The following is an 18,619-nucleotide window of genomic DNA, read 5'->3' on the forward strand; positions in this document are numbered from 1 at the left end:
TGAGCCACTCCTTTGTTGCCTTGGCCGTGTGTTTTGGGTCATTGTCATGCTGGAATACCCATCCACGACCCATTTTCAATGCCCTGGCTGAGGGAAGGAGGTTCTCACCCAAGATTTGACGGTACATGGCCCCGTCCATCGTCCCTTTGATGCGGTGAAGTTGTCCTGTCCCCTTAGCAGTAAAACACCCCCAAAGCATAATGTTTCCACCTCCATGTTTGACGGTGGAGATGGTGTTCTTGGGGTCATAGGCAGCATTCCTCCTCCTCCAAACACGGCGAGTTGAGTTGATGCCAAAGAGCTCCATTTTGGTCTCATCTGACCACAACACTTTCACCCAGTTGTCCTCTGAATCATTCAGATGTTCATTGGCAAACTTCAGACGGGCATGTATATGTATTCTTGAGCAGGGGGACCTTGCGGGCGCTGCAGGATTTCAGTCCTTCACGGCGTAGTGTGTTACCAATTGTTTTCTTGGTGACTATGGTCCCAGCTGCCTTGAGATCATTGACAAGATCCTCCCGTGTAGTTCTGGGCTGATTCCTCACCGTTCTCATGATCATTGCAACCCCACGAGGTGAGATCTTGCATGGAGCCCCAGGCCGAGGGAGATTGACAGTTCTTTTGTGTTTCTTCCATTTGCGAATAATCGCACCAAATGTTGTCACCTTCTCACCAAGCTGCATGGCTATGGTCTTGTAGCCCATTCCAGCCTTTGTAGACCTACACATCTTGTCCCTGACATCCTTGGAGAGCTCTTTGGTCTTGGCCATGGTGGAGAGTTTGGAATCTGATTGATTGCTTCTGTGGACAGGCGTCTTTTTTATAGGTAACAAGCTGCGGTTAGGAGCACTCCCTTTAAGTGTGCTCCTAATCTCAGCTCGTTACCTGTATAAAAGACACCTGGGAGCCAGAAATCTTTCTGATTGAGAGGGGGTCAAATACTTATTTCCCTCATTAAAATGCAAATCAATTTATAACATTTTTGACATGCGTTTTTCTGGATATTTTTGTTGTTATTCTGTCTCTCACTGTTCATATAAACCTACCATTAAAATTATAGACTGATCCTTTCTTTATCAGTGGGCAAACGTACAAAATCAGCAGGGGATCAAACACTTTCCCCCCCCACTGTATGCATGCACCTGCATTCACCAAGTTACCTCAACACATATTTGGAGGACATTTAACAGGGGCGGTCTGTGTAACTTTTCCTACTTTTACAGTGAAAGGAACAATACCCAGCCAACCTGTGCTGGAAGGGAACATTCCAGCCCTTAAGAGTTCTCTAGTCCATGTAACCAAGTGTGGGATGTTAAAAAGCAACAGTGTGGAAAAACACCCGAGGTGGGCTGAAGATTTATACATTTGAGGCAACGTCTCAGCAACATATTACCTCACTTACGAACCACTAATGACAACTACTGAAAAAGTTGTTCACTTTTGGCTTACTGCATAAAAAATTTAAATGTAACCCAAAATGGCTGCATTCAAATCATTTAAAAATTTAGAAAATCTGAAAGCAGACAATCTTTAAAACAAGTAATTTCAGCTTAAAAATATAAATTGTTCAATCAATACACATTCTTCCATGGTCCTACGATGTTATAACTGACATCATGCAAGCTAGCAGCTCATATTTCCCTATTTTAGTCCTTTGTTTTAGTCTGTTTTCTCCTTGTTTCCTCCCCCTCACAAGTCGGTTGAATCCTCTATATCCTCCACTCCTTCCCTCAGTGGGAGGAGTCTGAGGTTCTCCTCAGCCAATGGGGAGGGAGAATCATTGGGTATGCCGTTCCTTTCCAGGTGTTCGTCCAATAGATCGGCTACCGGGGTGTCGCACTCCACGGTGCTGCACTTGGTGTATACAGCCCCTGTGTCGGTGCCACTTCCTAAGAAGTTGTGTCTAGTTCTGCTCCTCAGGGTGGAGTGGATGTACCCCATGGGGACTGGCAATGTGGCGAAAATGATCAGGACAGCCAGGACAGCCAGGGCCCAGTCAGGGTAGTCCAGAGTCACCTCTGAGGCCTGAGATCAGTAAGTTCAAATATAAAGAAGATACAAAGTGGGGAGACAGTAGGTAATGTAGTTGGGTGCAGGCAATGTAAATGGATGGGCAGGTTGAGAGCAAGACTTGGGCAGGCATACAAACAGGGAGGACAGAATAACTAAAGCAGAGAGGAAAAGGCAGAATCTTTATGATCTCCCTATTGTCATAAAAACTGTAGCTCATATATTGATCACATATAACATGTTACCAATAAACGGTGCATTCAGACCCTTTGACCTTTTCCACTTTGTTACGTTAAAGCCTTATTCTAAAATTGATTAAATAAAAAATGTTCCTCAATCTATATATACACACACACACACACACACACCACAGAAAACAGGTTTAGAAATGTTTGAAAATGTATTTAAAATAAAAAACAAATACCTTATTTACATACAGTTCCAGTCAAAAGTTGACACCTACTCATTCAAGGGTTTTTCTTTAGTTTGACTATTTTCTACATTGTACAGTAACAGTGAAGACATCAAAACTATGAAATAACACGTAATCATGAAGTAACCAAAAAAGTGTTAAATCAAAATATATTTTAAATTTGAGATTCTTCAAAGTAGCCACCCTTTGCCTTGATGGCAGCTTTGCGCACTCTTGGCATTCTCTCAACCAGCTTCATGAGGTAGTCACCTGGAATGCATGTCAATTAACAGGTGTGCCTTGTAAAAAAGTTAATTTAAAAATAATGCATTTGAGCCAATCAGTTGTTGTGACAAGGTAGGGGTGGAATACAGAAGATAGCCCTATTTGGTAAAAGACCAAGTACATATTATGGCAAGAACAGCTCAAATAAGCAAAGAGGAATGACAGTCCATCACTACTTTCAGACATGAAGGTCAGTCAATGCGGAAGATTTCAAGAATGTTTCTTCAGTGCAGTCGCAAAAACCATCAAGCACTATGAAACACTCTCTCATGAGGACTGCTACAGGAAAGGAAGACCCAGAATTACCTCTGCTGCAGAGGATAAGTTCATTAGAATTACAAGCCTCAGAAATTGCTGGCCAAATAAATGCTTTAGAGTTCAAGTAACAGACATCTCAACATCAACTGTGTGAATCAGGCCTTCATGGTCAAATTTCAGCAAAGAAACCACTACTAAAGGACACCAATAAGACGGACATCAATAAGAAGAGACTTGCTTGGGCCAAGAAACACGAACAATGGACACCAGACCGGTGAAAATCTGTCCTTTGTTCTGATGATTCCAAATCTGAGATTTTTGGTTCCAGCCACCGTGTCTTTGTGAGACGCAGAGTAAATTAAAACGGATGATCTCCACATGTGTGGTTCCGACCGTGAAGCATGGAGGAGGTGGTGTGGTGGTGCTTTGCTGGTGACACTGATGTATTTAGAATTCAAGGCACACTTAACCAGCATAGTTACCACAGCATTCTGCAGCGATACGTCATACCATCTGGTTTGCACTTAGTTGGACTATCATTTGTTTTTTGACAGAACAATTGAGCCACAATGAACCTCCAGGCTATGTAAGGGCTATTTCACCAAGAAGGAGAGTGATGGAGTGCTGCGTCAGATGACCTGGCCGCCACTATCACACAACCTCAATCCAATTGAGATGGTTTGCGATGAGTTGGACCGCAGAGTGAAGGAAAAGCAGCCAACAAGTGCTCAGCATATGTGGAAACTCCTTCAAGACTGTCGGAAAAGCATTACTTACACACTTACACACACACACACACACACACACACACACACACACACACACACACACACCTATATGAGGTCCCACAGTTGATAGCTTGGTTTTTGCTCTGAAATGCACTATGAGGTTGAAGGAATTGTCTGTAGAGCTTCGAGACAGGATTATGTTGAGGCACAGATCTGGGGAACGGTACCAAAATATTTCTGCAGCATTGAAGGTCCCCAAGAACACAGTAGCCTCCATCATTCTTAAATGTAAGAAGTTTGAAACCACCAAGACTCTTCCTAGAACTGGCCACCCGGCCAAACAGAGCAATCGGGGGAGAAGGGCCTTTGTCAGGGAGGTGATCAAGAACCCAGAGTTCCTCTGTGGAGATGGGAGAACCTTCCAGAAGGACAACCATCTCTGCAGCACTCCTCCAATCAGGCCATTATGGTAGACTGGCCAGACGGAAGCCACCTCTCAGTAAAAGGCACATGACAGCACACTTGGAGTTTGCCAAAAGGCACCTAAAGGACTTTCAGACCATGAGAAACAAGATTCTCTGGTCTGATGAAACCAACATTGTACGCTTTGGCCTGAATGCCAAGCGTCACGCCTGGAGAAAACCTGACACCATCCCTGCAGTGAAGCATGGTGGTGGCAGCATCATCCTGTGGGGATGTTTTTCAGTGGCAGGGACTGGGAGACTAGTCAGGATCGAGGTAAGGATGAACGAAGCAAAGTACAGAGAGATCTTTGATGAAAACCTGCTCCAGAGCGCTCAGGACCTCAGACTGGGGAAAAGGTTCCACTTCCAACAGGACAATGACCCTAAGCACACAACCAAGACAAAGCCCGAGTGTCTTCGGAACAAGTCTCTGAATGCCCTTGAGTGGCCAGCCAGAGCCCGCACTTGAACCCGATCGAACATCTCTGGAGAGACCTGAAAATAGCTGCGCAGCGACACTCCCCATCCAACCTGACAGAGCTTGAGAGGATCTACAGAGAATGGGAGAAACTCGCCAAATACAGGTGTGCCAAGTTTGTAGCGTCATATCCAAGAAAACTCAAGGCTGTAATCGCTGCCAAAGGTGCTTCAACTGAAGTACTGAGTAAACGGTCTGAATACTTAAGTAAATGTGATCTTTTTTATTTTATACATTTGTAAAAATTTCTAAAAACCTGTTTTTTTATTTGTCATTATGGGGTATTGTGTGTAGATTGATGAGGGAAAAAAACAATTTAATCCATTTTAGAATAAGGCTGTAACAAAATGTGGAAAAAGTCAAAGGGTCTGAATACTTTCCGAATGCACTGTATATGGTCGTATATCAACCATGGTGAGGCCGCCTTTGAGTTCAGGAAAAAAGACGAGCAGCCTAGCATCTCCTTACCGTTTGTCTGTTCCAGGCGGTGTAGGTGGGCCGTTTGAAGCACATCCTCAGCAGGCTGGCTCCCAGCAGCCCCAGCATGGCCAGCAGACACACGTACTTCCACAGGTACTTATAAATCACAGGGGGGCGCCAGTGCAGCATCTTCTCTATGTCATCAAGAAACCTGGACATTCAGATACACAAGACAATGATCAGTGACAATGGGGAACAAACACAGCAAGTCGACCTGAAGGATCGATGCTGTGAATCACTGTTTGTAATCTAAATTTGTATTAATCCAAAAGTATGACTATTTTTTCATCCTGTTTGGGAAAGAAATTGTGTCATCTAATTTCTGAGGGACATCGTGTGATTTATGTGGTCAGTGTAGTTATTAGGTTCTTACCGGTCAGCGCCGTACACCCAGGACACGCTGAAACACTCAAACACCACCACGATGATGAGGGGCAGGGTGGCGGAGTAGTCGTCAAACATCATTACAAAATAGTTCCCACAGCGCTGCGTGAACAGCATGCCAATCAGGAAGCCGACGATGCAGCTAAACACTGGGGAAGGGAGAGAACATTACAGTCCCCACACAGATACACTTGGCATATTTAGTAAAGAGGAGCGAGGACTAACACTCAGACCCCATTATGATGCCATGTATACACTTCTATATGAATAAGACTTAAAATGTTTATACAAATGAATAGTTTCATCCAGTGGTTCCCAAACTTAGGGTCAGAAACCTAAGATGGGCCACCTGATAGAAAAAGGGGCTCATGAGCAAAAACATGGACACAGACACCATCTCTCGCTCTCTTTACCTGTGAGCTTGGTCTTGTGGCGCTTCAGCACTTTGAAGTTGTCGGTGAGGGGTGTGAGGATGCCCTCCAAGGTGCCGAACATGGTGCTGAGGCCCAGGTTGAGCAGCATGAGGAAGAACAAGGCCGACCAGAAGGGACTGCCCGGGAACAGAGTCATGGCCTCTGTGAAGGCTATGAATGCCAGACCTGTGCCCTCCACACCCTGAGAAAGAGGGACAAGGAGAAAGGGAAGGGGACAGAGGGATAAGGAGAGAGAAAATAGATTTACATTTATCATGATATATCTCAACAGATCCTAACTATCTTAACATATTTACATTTTAGCAATAAACTTGCTAAAATTAAATTATTAATTTACAAGGGGTGGGTGGAAGAACATACTCTAAGCTGCAGGGCTGGTTGGTTTGCAAATAAACAGGGCAAAGCTGTAACAAAGAAAACAGAGTTGAGATGCAGTAAAAGAAGAGGCAGGCTAGAGTGCAAGATCAACCATTTACCTTGTTCATCTCCTCCTCTAGGCTGCAGTCGGTGAGGTTGCCAGGAACCTTGGCTCCGTGAGCCGTGAACCAATCCCTGTAGGCCTCCAGTGGTACCAAACTGGGGTCAGAGATGTTAAACCCGGGTAGCAGGTCCCGGTCAAGGGGCCCCACGGAAAACTGCTCAGACAGCTTCTCCAAGTTACTGAGAAAGGGGGGTGTGGAGAACAACTAGTCAGTTTATCAGTCAGTACTATCGCTTCGACCCAGAGTTCTTTTTTATTATTATGGCCGAGTAGATATGCATGTAGATATATAATAATATCTAACTAAACATAACACCAGAAACAGTACCCGAACACAGGGCATTTCAATATAGCCCCTTTTCATCCCCACACACACACAGTACAAAGAGATCAAAAACAATACCCTTTCCCCGCCCAAACACACACCGCGTCACGCAGCGCATGGCGACTTCCCTGGCGCGGAAGCCCAGCACGGCGAACACCACCAGCGAGGCGAGGACGGAGGTGAGGAAGTTGATGGTGGAAACAGTGAGGGCGTCACGGTGGCAGTTGTTGCTGCGCGGGTTGTAGGAGGATTAGGCAATGACCGAGCCAAAGCCCAGGCCAAGAGCAAAGAAGACCTGCGTGGCCGCCTGGCGCCACACCTGCACCTCACCCCAGATCTCCAGCTGGATTGGGGGGGAGAGAGAGAAGGGGGGGGTCAGTGGATAGACACTGGCACAGTGCACTGAATCCTACCATGATAGATACAGTATCTAGGCCTAGTGCATTATTGATCGCAAGGAATGTGTGTGTGAATTGCCATGGTTGCAAAAGTGGAGTAATTCTGAACCACATACCCCTTTAGAACAATCAGGATTACACAGTTAAAAAAATACAATAAAAGGGTTTGTTTATCAGTGTGTGCTTAAGCAGTCCCAGTATTAGGCTGTATGTAGTAGTATTAGCCAGGTTATCATATGCCCCCCAACCTCTCTTTTCCCTTATAGCTGTCATTCATACAAGCAGTGTGCTGGGTGGGTGATGATGATACCTTAGGGTAGAACATGTACTTGATGCCCTCTGCAGCCCCATCCAGCATCAGCCCTCTGATGAGGAAACACAGCAGCACGACGTAGGGGAAGATCGAGGAGAAGTACATCACCTTGGATGAGAGGAGAAGGAGGGGTAACACCTTTATTGATTAGGATGTCTTAAAATCTCCATCGAGTTAGTCGACCAAGAGTCTGATTACATATGCTTTGTCCTTTTGATGGTCGTTCTCCATTTTAGAGAACTTCTTTAAAAGAGAAGGAATTTAAAACAGGTTTCTGTGAAGTTAGGGTCATTTTAATGTCAGTGGGATATCTCCACAGACAGGCCTATGACTGCACTGGAATTTACACTTCTACACCCCCAGCTTCAGTGATTAAATTAGTTCATCTGTAATTGTGTGTCATGCTTAGGTGGGTTGACTCAAATTCCAGTAAGGCTATACGTGCAGACCAAACAGTAATGCTTAAGCAGAACACTCAGTACCTTGCCAGAAGACTTGATGCCCTTGAACATGCCCATGCAGACAATGGTCCAGGCAGCAAGCAGGCAGCAGGTGATGACGGGGTTAAACTCGCCCGTCTCTTCGATGGAGTCAGTAATGTTTAGAGCCTTCCGGAACCAGAAGTAGGTGGTGGGACTACTGGCTGTGCATTCCTCCACTGTGATTAAAGACAAAGACAACGGTCAGGTTCACATAAGGCTTCTACTGTGTTTGTATATGGACAACATTATTGAAAATGTTAGGCAATGAATGAGTGATGATTGTGTCCTAAATGGAAACCTATTCCTTATATAGTAGTGTTAGGTTCTAATTCTGAGTAAATAACTCATGGACACTAGAGAAGCTTAACCAAGTTGAATTCTTCCCAAAGGGTCGATACAGCTGTAACTCAGACACAGGCATGGCTTCCCCCGTGGAGGTATTCATGCCCCACTTTGGGTGGCGTCTCCTTATCGCTAAACATTGCATTATTCTTGCTAAGCAGGGAACTAAGTGATATGAGCCTTCAACGGTTTCTCCCCTTATCAGTACGGTCACATGCAATTGGTTTCCCTGCACTCAGCTCCTCCCAAACTTCATTATGGCACCCCTCATGTCTCTTATGTAACTAATGTTCCTATACTTCTGAGTATAACAATGTTCAAAGTTAACCCCAGAATCCAACAGTAGACTATAGGCCGCCCTGCTCAAAAGTAGTGCACTATATAGGGAATAGGGTGGCACATCAGACACAGCTGATGCGTCGTGGCCATGGGAGTGTTTACTAACCAGTTGTGTTACCATGTTCAGGACACCCTTCCCAAGGTAAAGGGTACTGAAAAGAGTTCCCCAAGTAGAATAGGCTCCAGCCGATGATCACATTGTAGTAGAGAGCAACAAAGAAACACACCTGAAAGGAGAAGAGCTTAGATCAAATCAAATTTTAAAATTGGTGACTTTAAAACAGTTAGAGTTTAATGGCTGTGATAGAAGCAAACTGAGGATGGATCAACAACTTTGTAGAAAATCCTTACTTTCTCTTAATGTTTACAATGAATCATATTGGAAATACAACAAAAAACCTTCATATCAAATCATACATTTTCAGAATCTGTTGCTTGTGTCAACATTTTTTTATTTTTTTTTTAATGTTGGTTTAAACCTGTTGGGGATAGGGGGCAGTATTTGCACGGCCGGATAAAAAACGTACCCGATGTAATCTGGTTACTACTCCTGCCCAGTAACTAGAATATGCATATAATTAGTACATTTGGATAGAAAACACTCTAAAGTTTCTAAAACTGTTTGAATGGTGTCGGTGAGTATAACAGAACTCATATGGCAGGCCAAAACCTGAGAAGATTCCATGCAGGAAGTGGAAATCTGATTTGTGGAATCACCCGTTTTCGAATAGTAATTTTGTAAATTGTAGCGCTAATTCACCGGAAGCATTTGAGGGAAAATATTTTCTGAACGTCACGCGCCGATGTAAAATGCTGTTTTTATATATAAATATGAACTTTATCGAACAAAAAATTCATGTATTGTGTAACATGATGTCCTAGGAGTGTCATCTGATGAAGATTGTCAAAGGTTAGTGCTGCATTTAGCTGTGTTTTGGGTATTTGTGATGCATGCTAGTTGCTTTGAAAATGACAGTGTGATTTTTTTGGCAGGGTACTCTCCTAACATAATCTAATGTTTTGCTTTTGCTGTAAAGCCTTTTTGAAATCGGACAACGTGGTTCGATTCAGGAGAGGTGTATCTATAAAATGGTGTAAAATAGTCATATGTTTGAGAAATTGAAGTTATAGCATTTATGAGGTATTTGTATTTCGCGCGACGCGATTCCACTGGCTGTTGACTAGGGTGGGACGCAAGCGTCCCAGGTTCCCAGACATGTTCATCTTAATTCACTGAAAAACAATGCAAGGAAACCTGTACAGAATAACAATATTACAAAACATGAATGTGTGGCAAAGATATTAACTTTAAATCCTGAAAAAGTGTTATGTTTGGGGAAAATCCAACACCACATCACGGAGTACCACTCTTCATATCTTCAAGCATGGTGGTGGCTGCATCATGTTATGGGTATGCTTGTCATCGGCAAGGACTGGGGAGTTTATGATTAAAAAAAATAAGAAATAAAGCTAAGCACAGGTAAAATTCTAGAGGAAAACCTGCTTCAGTCTGCTTTCTAACAGACACTGGGAGACAAATTCACCTTTAGGCAGGACAATATCCTAAAACACAAGGCCAAATATGCACTGGAGTTGCTTACCAAGACGACATTGAATGTTTCTGAGTGAGCTAGTTACAGGTTTGAGTTAAATCAGCTTGAAATCTATGGCAAGACTTGATAAATAGCTGTCTAGCAATGATCACAACCAATTTGACAGAGCTTCAATATTTTTTTTTAAAGAACAATTGCAAACATTACACAATCCAAGTGTGCAAAGCTCTTAGAGACTTACCCAGAAAGACTCACAGCTGTAATCGCCAATAAAAGGTGATTCTAACTAGAGGTCGACCGATTATGGGTTTTTTCAACGCCGATGCCGATTGTTGGAGGGCCAAAAAAAGCCGATATATATAAAAAAAATCAAATCGCCCGATTTTAATTGCCATTTGTAATAATGATAATTACAACAATACTGAATGAACAACGAACACTCCTTTTAACTTAATATAATACATAAATAAAATACATTTTGTCTCAAATAAATAACGAAACATGTTCGATTTGGTTTAAATAATGCAAAAACACAGTGCCGGAGAAGAAAGTAAAAGTGCAATATGTGCCATGTAAAAAAGCTAACGTTTAAGTTCCTTGCTCAGAACATGAGAACATATGAAAGCTGGAGTCTTCAATATTCCCAGGGGTTTTGGTTGTAGTTATTATAGGACTACTTCACTCTATACCATTTGTATTTCATATACCTTTGACTACTGGATGTTCTTATAGGCACTATAGTATTGCCAGCCTAATCTCGGGAGTTGATAGGCTTGAAGTCATAAACAACGCTGCGCTTCAAGCATTGCGAAGAACTGTTGGCAAATACAGAAAAGTGCTGTTTGAATGAATGCTTACGTGCCTGCTGCTGCCTACCACCGCTCAGTCAGACTGCTCTATCAAATATCAAATCATAGACTTAATTATAATATAATAAACACACAGGAATACGAGCCTTATGTCATTAATATGGTCAAATCCGGAAACTATCATTTCGAAAACAAAACGTTTATTCTTTCAGTGAAATACGGAACCGTTCCGTATTTTATCGAACGGGTGGCATCCCTAAGTCTAAATACAACCTTCAATGTTATGTCATAATTATGTAAAATTCTGGCAAATTAATTATGGTCTTTGTTAGGAAGAAATGGTCGTCACAACAGTTCGCAATGAGCCAGGTGGCCCAAACTGCTGCATATACCACCTCTGCTTACACTGAACGCAAAGGAAGTGACACAATTTCAGGCACCGCATTGATTATATGCAACGCAGGACAAGCTAGTTAAACTAGTAATTTCATCAACCATGTGTCGTTTAGTGCTTATGTTAAAATTGATTGTTTTTATAAGATAAGTTTAATGCTATCTAGCACCTTACCTTGGCTCCTTGCTGCACTCGCAAAACAGGTAGTCAGCCTGCCACGCAGTCTCCTCGTAGAACGCAATGTAATCAGGCCATGATCGGTGTCCAAAAATGCCGATTACCGATTGTTATGAAAACTTGAAATCGGCCCTAATTAAAATCGGCCATTCAACATGTAAATACATATATTACTTCTTACCCAAGAAAGAGGCAGTTCGGGGAATGGTATTAGGGCTAAACTAAGCGTAGTTTACAAATGTATCCAAGTGTTGTTTCTCTTTAAATTGCCATCTTGTGTAACCAGTGTCATATTGTATTAGTCTCTAGGGACTTGTCATCGTATTAAGTTTCTAATCAATAACCAATACCGTGTGTGTATATCTTATGTTTTCACTTAGCTTGTTAGTAAATAAATAATCAAAATCAGTGTGTGTGGTACGGAATGATCAGTGAGACCTGGGTTTGTGCAGATTTACGGAGTCTATGACATTCAGAATGAGACTCATATGAGGAAATTATTAATTCATGACTGGTATGATATCTATATACTCTTGAGTTAATTTGGGAAATGGTAACTTATTAAACAAACTTTTCCTGTGGTGTCCCAAATTTCTAATGAGTTAATTGTTACATGATTAATTGAATTGAGTAATAATTAAACGTAGTAGGTAATTATTCGATGAATAGCAGTCATCACATTAATGAGTCACGACACAACCCTACCTGGCTCAAACACATTAAGGAAAGAAATTCCACAAATTAACTTTACTAGGGACAACTGTTAATTGAAACGGATTCCATGTGACCACCTCATGAAACTGGATGAGAGAATGCCAAGTGTGCAAAGCTGTCATCAAGGCAAAAGGTGGCTTCTTTGAAGAACCTCAAAAATAAAATATATTTTTATTTGTTTAAAACACTGTGTGGAAAACCTCATGGAGAGAGAGCGAGAGATGACTCAAGTAGCGAACTATAAAAAAGGACATTACACACGACATATCACATTTAAAGTGAAAACCCAAGCCAGTCCGTGCATCAATACCGGTATATCGTAAAATACGGTATACCGCCCAGCCCTACGAAAGATTATAGATCAGTTTCTTCCCTGGTTCTGTTCCTCGAACATGCGCTTTCTTTTCCGGTTCTGTACCCTGAACTGGTTCCAACACCTGATTAGTAACATCAGCATGATGCAACTTTGATAACGCTCTTAAGTCAAGTGTTGTTGTTGTGTAATGCAAATGTAATGTGCCCATAGGATTTCAAAACTCGTGCTCAACTGAAACATTGCTAATCCTTGATCTTGGGCCGTGTGTAATGTGGTCAGGTCAAGTAACAGCTTTGTGTGACTAGTCAGCAGCTACTTTATTTACTCTCTCACCACACAGCTGGAGTAGCCGATCCCTGCCAGCTTAGGAGAGATGTGCTTCCACACCCCGATGCTGCCCTGCCGGATGGACTGGCCAGCCGCCAGCTCCAGGAAGAACAGGGGAATGCCCACTAGGATCATAAGCAGCACGTACAGGAGAAGAAAGGCCCCTGTTGGAGGAAGAAAAATATATACAAGTGGTCCTGATAGCTAAAAACAAAACTGGCCTTGTGTCAAGAGTTTATTAATATGACAGTGAGGATAATCATTTAACCATAGTCAAATTTAAAATGCATTGAAAACGCATATTGGGTTATTGTTTTTGCAAGGAAAATACATTCACAGCAAAGATCACAGGAAAATGGAGCTCAAGTATTTCGGCATCACCAGACCTGGGCCAGTATTCATAACGCGTCTCAGAGTAAGAGGGCTGATCTTGTCATGTCATCTTTTTCATTATGATCTAAAAGGCAAATCTGATAAAGAGCTCACTATTCTTACTCTGAGACGTTTTGTGAATACCGTCCCAGGTGAAAACCCCCTGATATGACACCATCCTCACCTCCTCCATTTTGGTGGCAGAGGTATGGGAACCTCCACACATTGCCCAGGCCAACGCTGAACCCCACCTGAGCCAGGAAATACTCCACTTTACTGTCCCAGCCATCCCGAGCCGGGGGCTCCACTACACCCTCCTGACTACCCTCACCAGCCAAGCTACACAGCTGAGAATCTGGTGTCACTACTGTGTCATCGTCATTGGGCAGGGGAGGTTTCTCCATCTAAAAGACGAAGGAAACATTCAAGTTTAGCGTGGCTGGTAACCATATGCATCTAGCCTGCCTACTACATGCATGGGTGAATCAAAAGACGGCACACCAAGCCTCACAATTCCCCCCCCCCCCCTCCCATTGTAATGAATTCACCAAGTTCATAAAGTGTTTCTGTTCTGTTTCACATTGCCAGCATTTAGCTACTGCTAAACAGCACCTCATTTTAGGGGCTCTGTTAGGTAACCAGCTCCCATTGTACCACAGCAGGGTACACCCAACAAGAGAATAAGGAAACACAGTCCCAGCATGTGGAAACACGACGAGTACGTTTACATGCACACTAATAATTCAATATTAAACTGATTATGGCAGTAGGCAGATCACTAGAGTAGGAGGTTATCTTAAATCAACTTAAGGTCAAAATCTAAGTAAACACACGCCAACATTTCGAATCACTAGGACATGTAATGGCCTTAATCGGGGTTCCAACAGTGTCATTGATCTGAGCATGCGCTAGCTTCCCTTTTAAGCGCAAGTAAAGTGAGTTTGGAACAACGACGTGTAACGCGTCAGAAGTCGTTCACATACAAACTTTATATGTCCGAAATCAGAACACAATTTGCTTCCCAAAAATAATATGTTCGCTGTGTTAGAACGTTTATTTTGGTTTGCATTTAGACGTGTCCATGTAAACAGGATTAGGGAAATCGTTCTTGCAAAGCATGTAAACGTTTGCATAATATGATATTAATCCGACTAAACAACAAAACGTTTCCACTGGTAACGTTACATTTTAAATACTGTTTATATTTGTTGTAATCTCCAGCCCCTTTACACGAAGCAGTAGCAACTTCTGATAGTCACGAATACAGTACAGGTGGATGTATCCTGCACTAGTGATTGGTGAAGACTCGGTTGTATGGGCTAACCTCATCACGCCACTCAACTCAATACACATTAGTCTAAAATGCCATTTGGCTTCTTGCTGATAAAGACTCACCTGACCTACTGGATGTTAAATAAAGTGTTTCCAGTGAAGCTACCTAGGGTAAGGACCGTCAGCGACGTAAAAAGAACAACTCCAATCCTAGTTAGCTAGCTCCTAAACATGTGGCATCCACCAAATCTAGTAACGTTACCGTCAATGCCGCCGCTACAAACCTCCCCAGTGTTGAGTTCGAAATGGGATCAAGCTAACAAAAATAGATATAGTTGCTATAATTTATTAAACGATACTAATCCAATTTCAGAGACGTCGCAGAAGAAAACACGCACGTTTTGTGGTATGTATTTCCGCACGCCCGTCCATTGTTCCACACCCTTTGGAGAAAGTCCTTGTAAACATAAAGTGAGATTTTATGGCGGTTTGTTTGAAACCAATCCCTCCATCAAAATCATTTTTTTCTCTTTACAATTCCTTGTGACGTAATGGCCAACTATGTATAATAATTTCCTTAGAAATAGAATATTCACACACAAAAACATTCAGTTATTTGCTGCCACTTAAGCGATGGCGAGGGAGTGCCGCAGGTGATTAAACACACGCTACATGACCAAAAGTATGTGGACACCTGCTCATCGAACATCTCATTCCAAAATCATGGGCATTAGTATGGCGTTGGTCCCTCCCTTTGCTGCTATATAGCAGCCTCCACTCTTTTGGGAAGGCTTTCCCCTATATTGTAATGAAACTGGCAGGGCGCAGGCCTCGAACCCTCGACCTTCTAGCCCGAAGTCCAGCGCGCTATCGACTGTGCCCCAAAAGCATGCTCAAGCGGCAGAGTCGATATCCGCGCTTATAAACCCAGGCTCCTTAAAATGTGATGGAATATTGCTGTGGGGACTTGCTTCCATTCAACCACAAGAGCATTAGTGAGGTTGGGCTATTAGGCCTGGCTCACAGTCGGCGTTCCAATTCATCCCAAAGGTGTTCGATGGGGTTGAGCTCAGGGCTCTGAGCAGGTCAGTCAAGTTCTTCCACACCGATCTCAACAAACCATTCCTGTATAGACCTCGCTTTATGCACGTGGGTCATTGTCATGCTGAAACTGGAAGGGGCCTTTCCGAAACTGTTACCACAAAGTTGGAAGCACAGAATTGTCTTGAATGTCATTGTATTCTGTAGCTTTAAGATTTCTCTTCACTGGAACCAAGGGGCCATGCCCGAAGAGTTTGGGAAACCCTGCTCTATTTAAGTATAAAGAGGGATTCCTGCAGATGCAGGAATGCCCCAAATTGCAGGCTAAATATAAATATTAGGTTGGAAAATAATGGAAAAAATCCTAGATGAAAAATGTACCTATTTATACATCAAGCCATGGTGGTCTTTTGTTTTGTCTATGTTTTTCAAGAACGATGTAAACAGTATGGTATAATATACCCCAATAATGTTGGAGCTACTCTATATTGGTGCTACCAAGACAACTCGGAAAAATAATTCGGTCTGAAAGTCGGCGCTCTAGAAAGATGCCCGAGTTTCCGGTCGGAGCTCGTTTTTTTCCGAGTTCCCAGTTGTCTTCAAAGCACTGAAGTCGGACATTTCCAAGTTCCCAGTTGTTTTGAAAGCTGCATTATCACACTTGCACTGTTATCCGTTGTCAATAGAATTATATTCCATAGTTTAGAGTTCATACCAGGCCTACTTGTTAGTTGAAAAGGTAAATTATGAGTTTAGGTGGATATAACAACTTTGCCAAACTCGTCTAATTTTGGAATGCAACAGCTGTTGAGGTATACAATTCACGTAGCCTCGTCCAAGACCACGCAGGCAAAAAAAAAAACAAAGGCACAAGTACGAAATCGTTATTTAAAAAAAAAAATACATCAGCTTGAAGAGTAGTGAACATGCATCCCATTTCTGAAGTTATTTCAAAAGAAGGTAAAAACATAGCTAGACATCAAAAACGATAGCCTATTTTATGCCATCTAAACTGTCTCCGTCTTTCCCACTGTTTATAATGTAACATAATATCATGCTGTAAATGATTAATTATAAATACCTTGGCGTAACTGAGTAGTTTAAGTTTTTTCTCAGAAGTTTTTCAAATGTCCTCAAGTTTGACGCAAACGCCACGTTGGGGCAACGGGAACTGTCAATCAATTCCAATTGGCTACGCCTATCTATTCATTATTGGTAGAGAACAAGATGGAGCTCCACCCATATTTCTAACAGTCCAATCAGAAAAAGCTGCGAATTTAACAATGGGCCACAACTTGGCCAAGCACCAAGGTCATTGACAGACATGGGCTCTAGTCTACTTTGTTATATTTAACAAGGGAAAGGGGGATACCTAGTCAGAGTTCCAACTGAATGTATTCAACTGAAATGTGTCTTCTGCATTTAACCCAACCCCTCTGAATCAGAGGTGTTGCTGCTAATTGACATCCACGTCTTCAGCCCCCTTGCTCAGGGGTAGAACAACAGATTTTTACCTTGTCACCTCAGGGAATCGATCCAGCAACCTTCCGGTTACTGGTCCAACGCTCGAACCACTAGCATACATGCCATCCTAGGCAAGTACGTTAAGAATAAATTCTTATTTACAATGACGGCCTACCCCAATGACGCTGGGCCAATTGTGCACTGCCCTATGGGACTCCCAATCACGGCCGGTTGTGATACAGCCTGGAATCGAACCAGGGTCTGTAGTGATGCATTGAGTTGCAGTGCCTTAGACCGCTGCGTCACTCGAGAGCCTACAGCAGGGAAGCTTTTGACAAAATTGTTAGTGATGCATCTGAATTATCATAGCTATCATGTTGAATCCCATAGATATTTGTAGGTCTACACTAGGCTAATCATCAGAGAGTGAGCCACAAGCAAAAAAAGGTAAACAACGGAGCAAATGCATCTTATGTCAAATTCACCTGAAAATAGTATTTGATTTCTTTAAAGGACTCCAGGGGAATATTTAATTACAATAATTGAACAGACCCTCAATATTCTTCTACCTGACAATCCAGGTTTACTTCTCACATCAAAAAGTAACTCCCTCACATTGTTGATTATCCAAAGAGGCCCATCGTGCGTGTGCGTAAATGTTATTATCCCTAGGTTGAGTGGGCTGGGCTGGGTTAGGTGACACCCCACTGGAAAGCCTTCCCTTACTGGGAAATACCAAGAGTAACAGAGAGGAAAGAGGATAAAGAAAGCTGCTGCCACACTGAATGAGACACATTTGTCATCTTTGGTATATTTCAGACTTTTTGATTAACTAAAATAAGAAAAAAATAGAATTGAAGGCTAAACCAGAGAATGCTAGCTTTTCTCCTGATTTGGTTTGTTTACCTTTTGTTTGGGAACCAGTGGATTTCAGGTCAAGGATTGGAGGCAAGTGATTAGAACACACAGCATGGTTCACAGGTTTAATGCAACAACCATTATGCTGTAAAACGAATTAATGAATTACTTATTTGGAAGTATTGTCATGCACTCTCACACTAAGATTTTCCCCATGTCACGACTTCCGCCGAAGTCAGTCCTTCTCCTTGTTCGGGCGGCATTCGGCGGTTGACTTGTTTCAGTATGATATGTTGGATAAAGGAATAAAGACAGACACCAATGTCAAGTTCAATAGCCTTGTTCATGTTTCATGTTTTTTTTATAAACAGAGGACAAGTTAACACAGTCTCTTGCTTACAGAGTAAGCCTGTCCGGTGGCTTGCACAGCCGACCCACCCGTGAGTAAGTATTGGCTCTGACAGGGGTAGGATTAGGGCCACGAGCTGGAGAGCTTGGTGGGGTAGAAGCCTCACCTTCAGTTGGCTCATGTCTCAATTCTGCACCCCTTACCCTTAGGCCTGGACTGTGATCCAGCTCATCTAGGTGAGTGTATGGTGTGTTCTGGTTTGTCTGCTCTGCTATGCGCAGATCCACCCGATTGCGACGATAGAGGGAGCCACCAACATCCACCAGGTAAGAACGTGGTGCAACTCTCTGTAGGCGC

At 42.8% G+C, this 18,619-nt stretch overlaps 1 pseudogene; it reads right to left on the bottom strand.

Moving 5' to 3' along the window:
- Positions 1 to 1,075: 1,075 nt before the first annotated feature.
- On the bottom strand, positions 1,076 to 16,752 carry LOC115200934 (sodium-dependent neutral amino acid transporter B(0)AT2-like; annotated as a pseudogene).
- Between the last annotated feature and the right edge of the window lie 1,867 nt (positions 16,753 to 18,619).

Source organism: Salmo trutta, chromosome 10 (genome assembly GCF_901001165.1).
Source record: "Salmo trutta chromosome 10, fSalTru1.1, whole genome shotgun sequence".
Lineage (NCBI taxonomy): Eukaryota > Metazoa > Chordata > Actinopteri > Salmoniformes > Salmonidae > Salmo > Salmo trutta.